Source organism: Lontra canadensis, unplaced genomic scaffold (genome assembly GCF_010015895.1).
Source record: "Lontra canadensis isolate GAN:19392208 unplaced genomic scaffold, GSC_riverotter_1.0 scaffold44, whole genome shotgun sequence".
Taxonomy (NCBI): domain Eukaryota; kingdom Metazoa; phylum Chordata; class Mammalia; order Carnivora; family Mustelidae; genus Lontra; species Lontra canadensis.
In genome coordinates this window covers 4,274,097-4,289,199 of record NW_022631038.1, presented here as the reverse complement: position 1 = coordinate 4,289,199, position 15,103 = coordinate 4,274,097, and the positions used below count along the sequence as shown (strand labels likewise).

Genomic DNA, 15,103 nt, shown 5'->3' with positions numbered 1-15,103 from the left:
ACTCAAACGAGGTATGAGTCTTATGGGGGTATCCGTCAATGATCTACTTTTCCTCTGCTGCACAGGAAGATCGATTCCTGTTTGTTGAGTATTGACGGGTATTGGATAGTCTGTTATTAAGCTTGGTTCATGCTCACCAGGTAGGTTGCATCATGTGACATTTGGAATTTTGTGGGACCTACCTGATGTATTTGGCAAAGTTCCCAAGAACTAATTGCAAGAGGTTTATGATGCCAGTTTATATTCTTAAAAGGGTGTTCATATTAGTGAGTTAACAAAAGCTGTTTGTAAAATATATTGTAAGCGGTTCTGAGCAATGTAACTGCACTCAGTGTGTCAGCCCGGAAACGTGTGAGTGTGTGTGCACAGTGCAAGAGCCTCGCTGGTGACACACATTCTCTGCACTTGCAGCTGGAGGACGACAGTGGGCCAAGGACACACAGAGGACTTGGTGTTGGCCTCTTCTTCCTCCCCATGCTCACTGCACATCCCTTTCTCAGCTCAGATGCCTGCGACCCCCGGCCCACCCCCACCCAGCCCCCTTTACTAAGGACTGGACCCCTGGTCCTCCTGTATATTTCCTATCTGAAACTTGACTCACCTAGAATGGAAACCAGTCTTTTATCCATCCTCCCATACCTGTTTCACCTGCAGTGTCCCTGATTTGGTACATGGACCACTGGAATCTTGACTATTCTTTGACACTTCTCTTTCAAATCCAGTTTAATATCAAAATCAGCTGACTCCATTTCAGAAGCCATCACTTCCATTTGCACTGTCACTTCCCATGGCCTGAAAGCCAAATCCTGCCCAACTTTTGCAGGGTTACTGTGAAAGCCCCTGCCAATCTCCACATAAATGGCAGCCCTTTCCCACGCGTGTATGGCCCCAAGCACGCCTGTCCCAGCAGATGCTCAGTATTGCTTGCTGAAATCTTCCTTTTGAGTCTGCGGCCGCATTTTCTGAGTATTCTCTGGTAGGCCTGCTGTCCCCCTGCATGCACTTGTGTCTCTATGCTCTTCCTCTCATGTTCTTTCTAGCTGAAACTGTCTTGGGAGCAGCCAGTGCTGGGGAAAAGCACATTAAAACAAGTCATGTAGGGCGCCTGGGTGGCTCAGTTAAGCAACTGCCTTCGGCTCAGGTCATGATGCCAGACTCCCGGGATCGAGTCCCGCATCCGGCTCCCAGCTCCGTGGGGAGTCTGCTTCTCCCCTCTCATATAAATAAATAAAATCTTAAAAAAGAAAAAAAAAAAAACAAATCACGTAGAGGTGCCGTTGATTGAGAATGGCTTGTGTGTGTCCTGCTGGGCAGCACTCGTGTCTTCGTAAGGGTTCTGCCTTATTTCAGGGGCCACAGGAGAGCAGCCTGTGAGCTCAAGGCGCCATCAACCATGTTTCATGTGGCCTTCACAATGTTCTAAGTAGTTATGAATTGGATGTCAGCATTTCAAAATCAGCAGACTGATTTGCACAAAAGATTTCTCTTGAGCAACCACAAGACTGGGCCATGCTGATGTGTTGTTCCCATGGGCCGACGAACCCACTGGGTTGAAAGACTGTACTAAACACGGTGCCTAGCCCACGATATGCACTCAACAAATTTTTTAGAAGTGGAAAAAGAAGGAAGCTCACAAAAGAAGATAATGCTATTCAGTTTGGCTTCTCACTTCTACTGATAGCTACTTCCACTTAAAAAACAAGTCCTCAAATACCATTTTATGATAGGGCCAAATGACTTTTAAATACTAAATGCTATTTTAAGTATCTAGTTTAAAATGTATTCAACATCATCCAGCTTTTGTTTTTTAATGTTATTTTTCAATTTAATATTAATTGATCATGTAATAGCTAAAGAATTAAATAAGGATTTGAGTTCTTGATTATATAAGATGAAGTATTTATTTCTGTGATAATGTACTTAATGTCAAATCTAATGCAGTTATGTCACCTGCCTTTAATACCAATGCCTTTTGTGCAAGTAGCGAACTTAAACCAAGTCATAGTCCTTGTATGTTATTTCTGTTCTTCCCCGGCCAACTCTAACATCCACATTCTGTTCTGTAGAGCTCATGGCACTTAAGAAAGATAATCTTCCTCTTTACTACACTGAAAAGAACTTTCCTCTTTAGGAAGCAAGCTCTGGGAGGCAGAAGCTAGGCTGGGTATATTCTATATTTTGCTCAGCTGTCCAAAGGCTCAAACAATTGATGAAGTTCAAAGAGAAATAAAGGAGATTTTCTGAAGCAAAGTGATCTACTCTTTCTGTTCCAGCATGATGTGGAAGAGAACAGCTGGTGGGTATAATGACTGTAATTTCTTAACAGTTATGTTAAGTAAATAAATGCTTCTGGGCTTTTTTAGCTTAGATAGATTGAACAGAAAAACATTTTTTGTTACATGGAAAAATTTTACTTAAAACATTATGCTAGTATAATTTCTTATTCAGAATGAAAAAAGATGTCAGAAAAATTATGCCTTTGACTATGAAAGAAAATGTGAAGTTTGAAATCATCTTACCTCCCACATTGAAATTCACCAAAACAGCATTCAAAAAGAATGTAGATTTAAAATTCTAGTGTGGGTGGCTAAGTGTTCGTAGCACATTCTGACTGTTATTGTAGGTAGGCATTTGAATGTAATGGCAGAACATGTTAATTTAAAGGAAATTAGAACTTTAAATGACACTGTTAAATTAGTCATCAAAAAGGATTAGTCACCAAAAATGACCAATGCTTTCTTTCAAATTTTAAATAGTAATAATCAGGGGCGCCTGGGTGGCTCAGTGGGTTAAAGCCTCTGCCTTCGGCTCAGGTCATGATCCCAGGGTCCTGGGATCGAGCCCCGCATCGGGCTCCCCGCTCGGCGGGGAGCCTACTTCCCCCTCTCTCTCTGCCTACTTGAGATCTCTGTCAAATAAACAAATAAAAAAAATCTTTAAATAGTCATAATCAAATAAAAGAGGCCAACTAAACTTTATTTAAAACCCCACTTAGGGGTGCCGTGTGGCTCTATTGGTTAAACATCTGCCTTTGGCTCAGAGCTTGATCCCAGCGTCCTGGAACTGAGCCCCACGTCGGGCTCCCTGCTCAGCACGGAGCCTGCTTCTCCCTTTCCCTCTGCCACTCCCCCTGTTTGTGGCCTCTCTCTCACTCATTCTCTCTCACTCATTCTCTCTCTCAAATAAAATCTTTAAAAACAAAACAAAACAAAACAAAACCTCCACTTAAAGAACCAGAAGGCAGAGCTCAGGTTTACTACCCTAGTGCGAAGAGAGGGGAGGGAGGTTCTGGAAAGAGGAGTCACAAAGACAGAACACCAAATTCTGTACACTTTGCCTAAATTGCCAGATGACCTCTGAACTATGAATGTGTGAAGCAGACTCAAGCATCCCAGCTAAGGCTGAGGGAACTGAAGGTTTCAGCTGCCATCGTTAACAACTGAGGTACAGCGTGGAGTATGTGGACAGCCAAAGTAACTGCCTGTTAAATCCTTATCAACCACAAACAACCTCTTCAGAGGGACATAACTGAATTGATAATATCTACATTTACTTAAACGTCCGTAATACATCTCAAAATTACTAGACAGTTAAAAAAGAGGAAAACATGACTCCCAATCAGGAAAAAAGAGAAAATTAATGATGATTAATCCCAAAATGATTTATATTTGGAATTCACAGGCAAAATATCAAAGCAGCTATTACAGCTTTGCTCAAGTACATAAAAAGAAAATATGCCTTCCAAAAGTAGGAGCGTTGGGTGACACAGTTGTTAAGTGTCTGCCTTCTGCTCAGGTCATGAAGCCAGGGATGGAGCCCCACATCGGGCTCCCTGCTCAGCGGGAAGCCTGCTTCTCCTTCTCTCCTTCCCCCTGCTTATGTTCCCTCTCTCGCTGTATCTGTCTCTGTCAAATAAATAAAATCTTTAAAAAATAAAAATAAAAACAAAAGTAAATAGGAAATCTCATCCGAGAAAGACGTAACTGTATAGAAATTTTAGACCTAAAAGATGCAATCTGTGAAATTAAAAAAAATCCCTAGCTGCTTTTACCAGATAACTGGAGAGAACATAGAAGAATCAGGGGACACACGTGTTGCTCTGTTTATACTGGGAGTAGGCACTCTGTCACATCAGGGGCAACAGCTGCACTTGTCAGGGTAGTATGAAAAAAATGTTTTAAGACTGCAAGTTTATACAGGAATCAGGGAACATAGAAAATAGATCAACAGAAATTATTCAATCTGAAAGTCTGAGAGGAAAAAAAAAGAAAGAAAACAAAAGAAAAAAGCCAAAACCTCAGTGAGTCGTATATAGTAGCAGGAGGTGTATATATATATATTTGATTGGAGTTCAGGAGAAAAAGAATGGGGAAGAGAAGTATTTGGAGAAATAATAACCCCCAGTTTCCCAAACTTGGTGAAATATGTAAACTTACAGATGTTAAAAGCTCACAAAACACCAAGCAGGTTAAGTATGAAGAAAATTATGGTGAGGCTCATCATAACGAAATCACTGAATGTCAAAAATAAAGAGAAAAATGTGAAAGTATCGAGAGAAAAATGACATCATACATAGGGAAACATGCAAGGGAGCAAAGAACTGAATGATTTCTGCTCCATCAGAAACACATGGAAGCCAGTACACATGGAAAGAGGTAATTTTTAACAAACATCTCTGTGAGCAGCACATGGGTCCAAGATATTCTTTTTTTATCCATTCTGGAAATCTCTTCTTTTTAATCAGTAACACTTAATGAAATTATTAATATAAAGAGATTAAGGTCTCCTGCTGTGACTTCTTTTGTGCTTCATTTGTAACCTCTTTTGGAAATACAAATTACATAATAATGGTAACAAGATAAAAAAAATGGGTGCAAAAATATGAGTAAGGTCTGCTTATTAAATAAGAGCATCAAATTAGCATTAATTTCTTGATTTTGATAACTGTACTGTTATCTAAGTGCCTATCCATGTTCTTAGGAAATGTACACTTACATGTGTAGGGGTAAAAGGGCATCATGCTTGCAATCTATTTTCAAATGGCTCTGGAAAAATATGCATAAAAAATGAAGCACATAATTACAGAATTTGGTTGAAGGAAACACTGGAAGATTTTGTACTTTTAAATGTAAAAATAAAACATTACAAAGCAAAAAGAGGGGTCAGAAATGAAATGTTATCCAAATTCTAGTTGAGTGTGAATGATCACCTTGTATGAAGGAAATGAAATCTATTATTCTTGCATTTTTTAAAATTAGGGAAAACAGACACCATCACAAATTTACACATGAGTAAAATGAGGTCCAACTGACTTCCTTAAAGTCACTATGATGTAAAGACCTGTTTCAGCAAAATAATGGATGATAAAAATGAAAAATAAACTTGACTTTTATTTCAGTGTTCAAGAAAGAAAGAGGACATGTTAACTAAACCCCCAAGGTAAGAAAGGTAGATCGATCACCCAAAGACCAACCGGGATGCCTAATCCATATGGAGAACTGCACTAGCTACTGCTGGCGTTCAGAGAGGTATCACCATGTCATCCAAGGCTAACACTGTCAAAACAGACAATACAAGATGGTAAGTACTACATTTTCAAGTAAATTCTAAGTAATTTTCAAGTGAACTCTTGTTGAAAGAATCTAGTTTATTAGTTATCTATTACCAGTAATGTTTTCACCCAGTAAATGTTGGCCATGATCTGAGCCCAAGGAATGCTTAACCGACCAAGCCATCCAGGCGCCCCTCTAACAATATTAAACTTGTTATCATTAACCCAATCTTTGCATTTTAAAAACAGAACTGAGCTGGACTTGACCTTGAAAGATGATCTGGTTTAGAAAGCCTATCACCACAATCATAAGGCCGTAATTTTAAAATCCCATTTTAAAATTCGCACTCTGACCCCAAGATGGATCCCTGCCCATTGCTTTATACGACGTCTCTGCCGCTGCACTTTGCAAGCTGCGGTCTCCTTTGCCAGACTGTGAGTTGCCAAGGCTAAGGCTCTAGCCCGGAGGTCTGCGCCGGTTCCCGCACAGGGGCGGGAGGGGGCGGGGACTAGTGCCCCGCGTCGTGCTGGCTTTCGAACCATCTTTATACTGTGCCCTTAAGGTTTCTAAACGCGGCCCGCGCGGGAACGTCTTAAGCACCAAGCACTTTTCAGCTTTTCTTGCCAAACTGGCGAACCACCACATTCAGCGTCTTGGCCTCCCCGTTAGTGGCGGAACTCGGCTCGTGGCTTCCCAGGGCCTGCGACTTCGAGGATCCCTCCCTGGAGTCACCCGAGTTTTCCTCCGAAGCTGGAGCTGCGCACGCGCCCAGCCCAGCACAAAACCCTCGCCCCTTGAGAGGAGGGCCGCGGAGGCGCCGGGAGGCCCTCGAACCGGGCCAAAGCGGAGGACGACCGGCGGTTGGCCCGCGCAGGCCCCGGCCCTCCCGCGCCAGCCGGGCTGCGTCCCTCTCCCCGTCGCCGCCCTCGGGACTTGTTATGGCGAGCGAGCGAAGGGGCGGAGTGGGGACGGCTGGGGTAGGCAGGACGCAGGACCGGCCGGGGGCTTCCCGCTCTGGACCGTCTGAAAATCCCGGGGGGCCTCCAGGACAGACGCGCCGGGCCCGCAAGCCTGACGCGCATCTCCCCTTGTTTAGATCGACTCTTCCACCCTTCCGCTTTCCTTTGCCGGGGAGGGGGTGGACTTCCGCTTTTAACTCGGAGTGACTTCCGGCAAGAGCTGATGGACTGAAACCAAGGCAGCACCCGGGTCTGCCGGCCACTCGGGGCAGAGACACGGAACCCGATGTGGGTTTCGCTAAACCAGTTCCGGGATCCTATTTTTTGGTCATGGTGTCCGGCGCTCGGTCCACCACGGAGTCCACCTGGGAGCCGCCGGAAGTCGCTCCGAGGAGAGACAGGAAGTCCCTCCCCTTCCTCCCAGAGGGAAGACGGTGAGCCGGAGGAGTCAGTCAGAGAGGCGAGCAGGAGCGATTCCGTCGGCAAACAGGTAAGTTATTCTCTGGCCGGGGCGGGGGGTTTGGAGGCGGGGACCGTCCAGCGTCAGCGCAGGGCCTGGGGGCGGTGGCTTGAGGGCCCGGGCCCGGGCGGCTGGGCGCCGGGAGCCCCGCCAGGGCCCTTCGCTCTTCCTCCTCCCCCCTCCCCCCGCCTCCGCCCCTCCCCGCTCGCCGGTCCCTCCCGACGCCGCCCAGCCTCGCCCGGCACACGCCCGCCGCCCGCGGCCTGGCCGCCGCCCGGCCTCCGCTCCCGTCTTCCCCCGCTCGCTGTGCGACAGTCTGCGGCCGGGCTCGCGCAGCCGGCGAGCCTCGGTCGCCCCGCGGGGCCGGCTGTCAGCACCCCTGCACTCAGCGGGGCGCTTCTTACCGCCCGGCTTGCCCCGGCGCGGGGCTGCGGAGGTGTCGGTTTGTGGTCTGGGCTGTGGTTTCCTCCTGCGCCCGCCCACGCCCAGGTCACCCCCAGATGCACCGATGCGCCGCTGCCACTCGCGCCTCTTTCCGTTAAGGACGCTGGGCGGGCGGCTGGTGACGGAGAGCAGCGCCACTGCAGTTGGAGGGTCCTGGCCCCTCGCGGTCAGCGTCTCCGGACGCCAGGGGGAGGCCCGGGCTGCGGCGCACGGCTGCTTGCAGCGGCGGGTTTTGCCCTGGTAGACACGCAGCTCTTCCAGCCAGAGAGCACGCCCTGAGTGTGCCAGCCCGTTTTCTGGAGATTAGTCCTGGTGGAGGTGGCCCAGGAGCTCCGGACCCCTGTGGGGTGTAGGAGTTGTGAATAGCCCTTCTGTTTCACCGGGGGGGTTCAAGAATGGGAAGGGCATCCGTGGACACACGTGTAGGATTTCTCTATTTTATAGGTAGTCATAGGCCTGATGGTGACGGCCTTGCAACTTTACAGCCAGCGCTGGTGGGGCTAGTCACCGTACGCATCTGTTCTGCGGCGAGGAGTTCGGTCCAGCAGGGGCCCCGGGCGGGGAAGGGCACCGACGCATTGATTAGACCATCATTTCTGGTGTGTACTCCACATGCTTCAGTTAGCACAGCAGTCTCATAGAGTAGGAATTAATTCTTCCCTTTTTTTCACTTAAAACCCAGTTTAACGTGACCAACGTTAGTGTCAGAATTCAAATCTCAAGTGTTAGTTACGCATTCTTCCACAAGTTCCTTACAGTCGAGGTGACTAACTCCTGTTGACATGTCTGACAACAGTAAGGCAAGGTTCTCCAGCAGCTGGTCTTTCTGTAAGGCAAGTGTGACTGACTGTTGCTGATAACGCAGTTGCCACTGGTGTGTTTTTAAAAAACTGTATTTTGGAATAATTTCGGATTTGCAGAAAAGCTGTAAGGTAGGACAGAGTTCCACTGGCATTCAGTAACGTGAAGTGAGCCAACAGTGGTCCCTGCTTATTTCCAGACACCACCATAGGTGCTGGTGTTGGCAACGCACTGTGATTTCAGGATCTGCTTGAGGAGGCAGATACAGAAACAAATGGAGTGCGTTTTCCTAAGTGCTAACGTGGCGATGCATAGAGCAAAGGATGTCTGACTGCCTGGGAAGCAGACTGGGTGAGGGCTCTCAGGATACAGGGTTTGAGTTTGGGGCCCAGGATTAGCTGGCATTCACTTGCTTCATGGGGTCTTTCTCCCAACATTGACTTTAATTGGGTTTGTGTTGTTAGAGGAGAATTATGTGACCTTTGTAAATTAGACTCTCCCCACATCTCAGAGAAGGGGTTTTGTATGACAGGTTTCTTAGGTATCACAGTGGTGAGAAGAATCCCAGTTCATAAATCCACAAACAGGAGAAGAAATTAGGCTGTTTTTCTTATGCAGTAATGGAAATGTCTAGTTCTATACGTTTTAAAATTCTTTATTTTCAAACTTGTTAAATACTTTCTGTGGTCAGATCATACATGTTCTTTGTGCAGGGTTGGGGGCATAGTTCTTCTGAGCTATAACCTGGTGTGTTAGAACCCCATACCAGAGGGGACATTTGAGTGAGTGTCTTAGCTCGGCTGCTAGAACAAAATAGGATAGCCTGGAGAGCAGAAACCACAGAAATTTACTTATCGCAACTCTGAGCGTGAAGTCCAGGATCAAGGTGCTGGTTCCTGGTGAGGACTCTTCCTGGTTTACAGATGTCCCCTTCCTTGCTGTGTCCTCACACGGCAGAGAGAGGAACTCAGGACTCTTCTCCACTTCTTTTTTTTTTTTTTTTTTAAAGATTTTATTTATTTGACAGACAGAAATCACAAGTAGGCAGAGAGGCAGGTAGAGAGAGAGAGGAAGGGAAGCAGGCTCCCTGCTGAGCAGAGAGCCTGATGCGGGGCTCGATCCCAGGACCCTGGGATCATGACCTGAGCTGAAGGCAGAGGCTTTAACCCACTGAGCCACCCAGGTGCCCCTCTTCTCCCCTTCTTATAAGGACATTGATTCATCATGGAGACCCTACTCTCATGATCTCATTTAAATCTAGGTACTTCTCAAAGGTCACACCTGCAAATACCATCACAATGGGGATTATGGATTTAACATATGAATTTTGGGGGAGGACACAATTCAGTCTATAGTAGCTGGATTTCTTGGAGATTTTGTTATGTGGAATTCCTCCCGTACAGACTTGTTTATTCGAATAAATAGGCAACCATAAAGTCAGCATTTGTATTGCTTTTGCTAAAGCAAACACAATTTTACCTAAATAAGACATTACACACACACACACACACACACACACACACATTTATTTATTTATTTGTTTTTTGAAGATAGCACATGCATGAATGGGAGTGAGGTGGGTGAGGGAGAGAGAATCCTGGAGCCGACTCCCCACTGAGTGTGGAGTCAAGTCTGGGCTCCATTCCAGGACCCTGAGATCATGACGTGAGCCAAAGTCAAGAGTCAGTAGTTTAATCAACTGAGCCATTCAGGCACCCCTTCTTTTAGATATATTGAATGTGATTCAGAGACCAGTTGAGGGAAAGAAGAAATTTAGATTGTTTCATTTTGATGAAAAAGAAAGATGTGGGGAAATACCTGGGTGGCCATTTCACTTTTAGGCCTTATAGGAGGGACTGCCTTCCTAGATCGATCAAATCTTGGTCTGAGGCGTGTGGTGGTGATCTGTTCCAGTTCCGTGGTCCTCCTGTAAGGAGGCTGAGCCCCCACAGAAGCTGAGTAATCTGTCTCAGAGATTAGTGGCGGAGCAGGGATTAGAATCAGGCTTCCTGATTCCCAGGCCAGTCTTTCTGTTTCCATCAGTGGTTCTCAAAGTGAAGGTGCAGCTGAGTCACCTGGAGAGTGTGTGAAAACACAGCTGCTCAGCATGCCCAGAGCCTCTAACTCAGCAGGTGTGGACTGGAGCTGAGAATCTGCGTTGCTGACCAGCTCCTCCTGGGTGATGCTGAAGCTGTGGGCTCCAAGGTCACACTTTGACACCTCTGGCCATACACGATGTGACCTTAGATCTCTTAGGAGAGTAAGTAAGCTCCATGGGTTTATACCAGTGTAAACTTTTCCCTGCTACTCCGAAAATTGGGTGGTTTAAATTTGTGTTACAAATAGCAGCGCACCAAAACCATAATGATTAAAAAAAATAAATAAAGGACTAGAAATATAGTGTTTCTTGGAGAGAGTCATTTTGGCATTTCCAAGGATAATTTTTGGAGATAATTCTAGAGGTCAAAACCACTTACTATTGAAGGGGATTCACATGAGCTGTGAGTGTCCTCTATCTTACTGATATTTGCACTAAAAAGGCGTCCGTATTAATTGCTAGGTTGTATAGGAGTGAAAAATTATTCCAGTTTTGTTACTGTATGCTTTCCTCTGTTGTGTTCTAAAATGTTCATTCCTTATATATCAAAATATTATCAGGCTCTAGCAGTTATGTAGCCATAGTAGATGTTAAATAAATGTAAGTTGAATTGAATTAAAAAAGATTAAGGGGGAAAATAAATTAGGCCATTTATCTGGAGAGATTTCAGTACCCTAGGAAAATGACTGTATTTTCTACATTATCACAATTACAGGCTTTTATGAAATAATTACAGTTTATTCCAGCATAAGCCCTGTTCGCAAATATTGGAATTTTTAAGCACAATTTTGGGGGATGTAGCCTGTTTTTATGTTACAGGTAATGAGTGATTCATCTCATACCTTTGTGTATTGTTTATCTGAAATGATTTGCAAACAATTTATACTTTGAAATAATTTGAGAATTACAAAAAAATTGCTAAAGTAGTTCAGAGAGCTTCTGTATACTTTTCAGCCAGCATCCCTTTATTAACATCTTATGCATCCATAGTGCAGTTACCGAAACCAGACAGTTTCTGGAGACTTTGAGGTTCACCACCAGGTGCTTTTTCTGGTTCAGGACCCAGTGCAGTATCCCACATTGCTGTACGGTACTCAGTCTCCTTAGTCTCTTCCAGTCTGTGACAGCTCCTTTTGGTTTTCTTTATTTTTTATGATCTTTATACATTTGAAGAGTGCTGGTCAGTTATTTTGTAGAATGTTTTGATTTGTCTGATGTTTTGGATTTGTCTGATGTCCTTTCATGAGTAAAGTGAAGGTAAAGCTTTTTGGCAGGAATACCACGGCGATGAAGTTGTGCCCTTCTCAGTCTCGTGTTGGGACGTACATGAGGCAGATATGTCTTATCACTAGTGAATGTTAACTTTGATCTCTTGGTTGAGGTAGTGTGTGATAGCTATGCTTTAAAGTTAAAAATTTTCCCTTTGAAATTAATGACTCTCATCACTTCACTAATCTTTGGTGCAGAAGTTTAAAAAGAAATGAGCATATAATGTCAGAATCCTTTGAGCCTCTCCCAGTTGTGAGATATTTCTTATCTTGGGAGCTTTATTCTTATTTGTTAGACACAAACGTAGCAGGGAAAGGGAAAAGTGTAGGCCCTTGGAACAATGGTCCTCTGCTCAAGAACTCGTACTTGGTCTTGGTCAGTCTCAGTTTTGAATTGGAAGGAATGGACGCTGTTTGTCCCAGTTCTTTTGCTGTGTTTCTGCAGTGTCTCACATTTGTCTTCCAGTGTGTGACTTTCCATAACGACACTGCATTTCTTAAAATTCTCCCCGGAGGCTTTTTGCAGAAGATAGATACGCTTCAGTTCCTCACGAGGTGTTTGCTCTAAGTATTCTCCCTCTTACCAGCCGCGGGTTGTCCATAGAGCTGGGTGCGTGTGTTCTCTTTGATGCTGGGTGTATTACACATACGTATGTATAAATTGTCTCTGTTCAAAACGTGTGTGCCTTTACTGTCCCAGCCGGAACAACTTGAAGTCACGTATCTGGTCTGTCTCCCAGCGAAGCTCACCAGCTCCCTGGAGTCAGGGAGGAGACCTCGTTTTGCTTACCAGTGACTTGCTTGGCACCTGGCACGCCCAAGGCACTTGATAAATGTTTATGAATAAATGAATATTTATATGTGCATTTTGTTGACTGCTTTGGTTAGTTACTGGAGTATTGTGAACATCTTTTCACATTAATGCACTGTAATCTGTACCGTGCTCCATGTACAGACATGTTCTAGCCCATCCTGCGTCACTGGATATTAGGTTGTTTATAATTTTTTTTTTTTTTAAGATTTCATTTATTTGACAGACAGAGATCACAAGTAGGCAGAGAGGCAGGCAGAGAGAGAGGAAGGGAAGCAGGCCCCCCGCTCAGCAGAGTCCGATGCGGGGCTCGATCCCAGGACTCTGGGATCACGACCTGAGCCGAAGGCAGAGGCTTAACCCACTGAGCCACCCAGGCGCCCCTATAATTTTTGTATTATAAAGAGTTTCATGCTGAATATCCTTAAGTACATATTTTGTCCAGTTTTTTCCTGTAGAGTCACTGATAGCTCAAAGAATATACCTGTTATAAGGCTGTGTGTGTGTGTGTGTGTGTGTGTGCACGTGCACATGCTTGTGTGGAGAGAGAGCGAAAAATCTAGAAAGGTGTATAAATTGATATCGCAGCTGATACTATTGAGAGCAACAGTTTTCCCACACTTTCTCCAGTTCTTTAATTCTCTATATTTTTTAGAAAGACATCACATTGAGTTTTCGGGATTTTTTTGAGGATTCTTCCTGGGATGTGGTAGGTAGGTAGGATTCTTCCTGGGATCATAGTCTAGTTTCACATTGAAATTTTTCCTATTTTTGTTTTCATATTTTTGATATTTCAAATTTTCATGTTTTTGTTTGCCCCAGTGAGAGAGCAGAATAAATTTCAATGAAGGAGTGAGTGGTTAACACCTAATCAGTATTTCACTTGGGGCACTTTTTGTATCCTCCCAAAAGTTATAGTTGGCTGTGGGCTGTGAGTGTGGCCTTTACCAAATACGAAGCTCCTTGAGAGTGGGATACATTTCTAGATCACATCATTAAAAAAAAAAAAAAAATCAACTATAGGCCCATCAAAGGCTTAAATATATCAAAATTGTGAAGCTTCTAGAAGACAAGGTAGGACAGTAGTTGTAGGATTCTGATACAGACAAGAGGTTCTAAAATCACAGAAGGTGCAGACCATAAAGTAAAAGATTGATATGTTTGACAATATTAACATTGATAACTTGTATTTATTAAAAGAAACCATCAAGTAAGTGAACAGAGAAGTCACAAGTGAGAATAGGCGTTTTCAGTACATATTACTGATAAAAGATTAGTATCCAGAAGGGTAACTGGCAAAAATAGAAAAATGGGCAAAGGACCCCAGTAGGCATCTCACAAAAGAGGAATCCCGAATGCAAAGATTTTCAACTTAATTAGTAATTAGGGAAAGGCAAATTAGGATGAAAAGGATATATAGTTTCACACACATTAGGTTGGCCGCAGTGTAAAAATCTGGCAGTATCTGTTGTTTGGGAGGTAAGAAATAATTGGAGTGCTTACACACAACTAGTAGGAGTCTAACTTGGTGTGATAACTTTGGGATTATGTAGTGAAGTTAGAGATGCATGTACCCTTTGTCCCAGTAATTCCATTCTTGAGTCTTTTTCCTAGAGCAGTGCTTCTAAATTGTGTTCGCAGGATTTCATGGGAATCATAGGCAGATTTTGGGCCTCAGCCTAGACCTACTCAGACGTGGGGATGGGGCCACTTAACAAGCTCTTCAGGTGATCAGGTGCATGCCAAAACTGGCAAACCACTGCCTTGGAGAAACTCCTGTACTTGAGTGCCTGGTGGCGTTTACAAGAGTGCTCACGGTTGTTCTGGTAAAAGAAGAAAATTGGAAGCAGTGTCCATCACAAGAGGATGGGTAAATTGTATTATACTTCTACGGTGAAGGACTATACAGTAGTGAAACTGAATGAATTTTAGCTACATGCATTACCAAGGGTAAGTGTCAGGAATGTCATCTGGGGGAAGAAAAGATACTTCAGAAGAATGCATTTAGTCTCCCCCCCCCTTTTTTTTTTAAATTTAGAAATTTGCAAAACAAAATTGCATATTGTTAGAAGTACAGATTTGATGAAGTAGTAAAACATAAACACAAAGTTTGTGTTAGATGGTTCTGTAAGAGGATAGGTGATGGGGGCACCAAGAGGGACTCCGAAGATAAGGATTTCATTTTTTTTAAGCTGTGATCTGTACCCAGGGCTGGCTTCTATGATGCTGAATAACTTGCACATATTAAAATTATTTTTTGTGTCTACCAAATATTTAAAACACAAGCATTTATTTTATTTTTTCTGTTTGCAAAGTCTATGAGAGGGACTGTTCACTTTATATGAAAAAGATAGGATGGGGTGATTGTGGTAAAGATGTGTTTTTGCAGGAGTTGGGTATAAAGTTACTTTCAGGAGCAGAGGTTTCAAAAAGGAAATTGGTTTCGATGATAATGATTGTTAATACTTGCTGAGCAATTACTGGGTGCCAAGCACATTATGTACTGAGTTTATACTCTGTTGAGGATTGACCCTCAACAGTGAACCTGTGGGGGCCAGTGCCACCACTACAGAGGAGGAAGGCACCCGTGGGCACGTGGAAGTGATAGAGTCTGTCTGATCTGAAACACACTGTAGACAAGGTCAGAGCAAGGAGACAATTTGACAAAACAGTAATGACTGAGAGTGTTGGTGTTATGAGAAAAAACGTA

The 15,103-nt window shown here is 44.2% G+C and overlaps 1 protein-coding gene across 1 annotated transcript in view; it reads left to right on the top strand.

The window, feature by feature from the left end:
- Positions 1–6,717: 6,717 nt before the first annotated feature.
- Positions 6,718–15,103, top strand: part of TSHZ1 (teashirt zinc finger homeobox 1) — a 631,926-nt gene continuing 623,540 nt past the window's right edge. The window contains exon 1 of the mRNA XM_032872214.1: positions 6,718–7,001. The gene's annotated coding sequence lies outside the window, so the exon portion shown is untranslated. The remainder of the gene's footprint in view (positions 7,002–15,103) is intronic.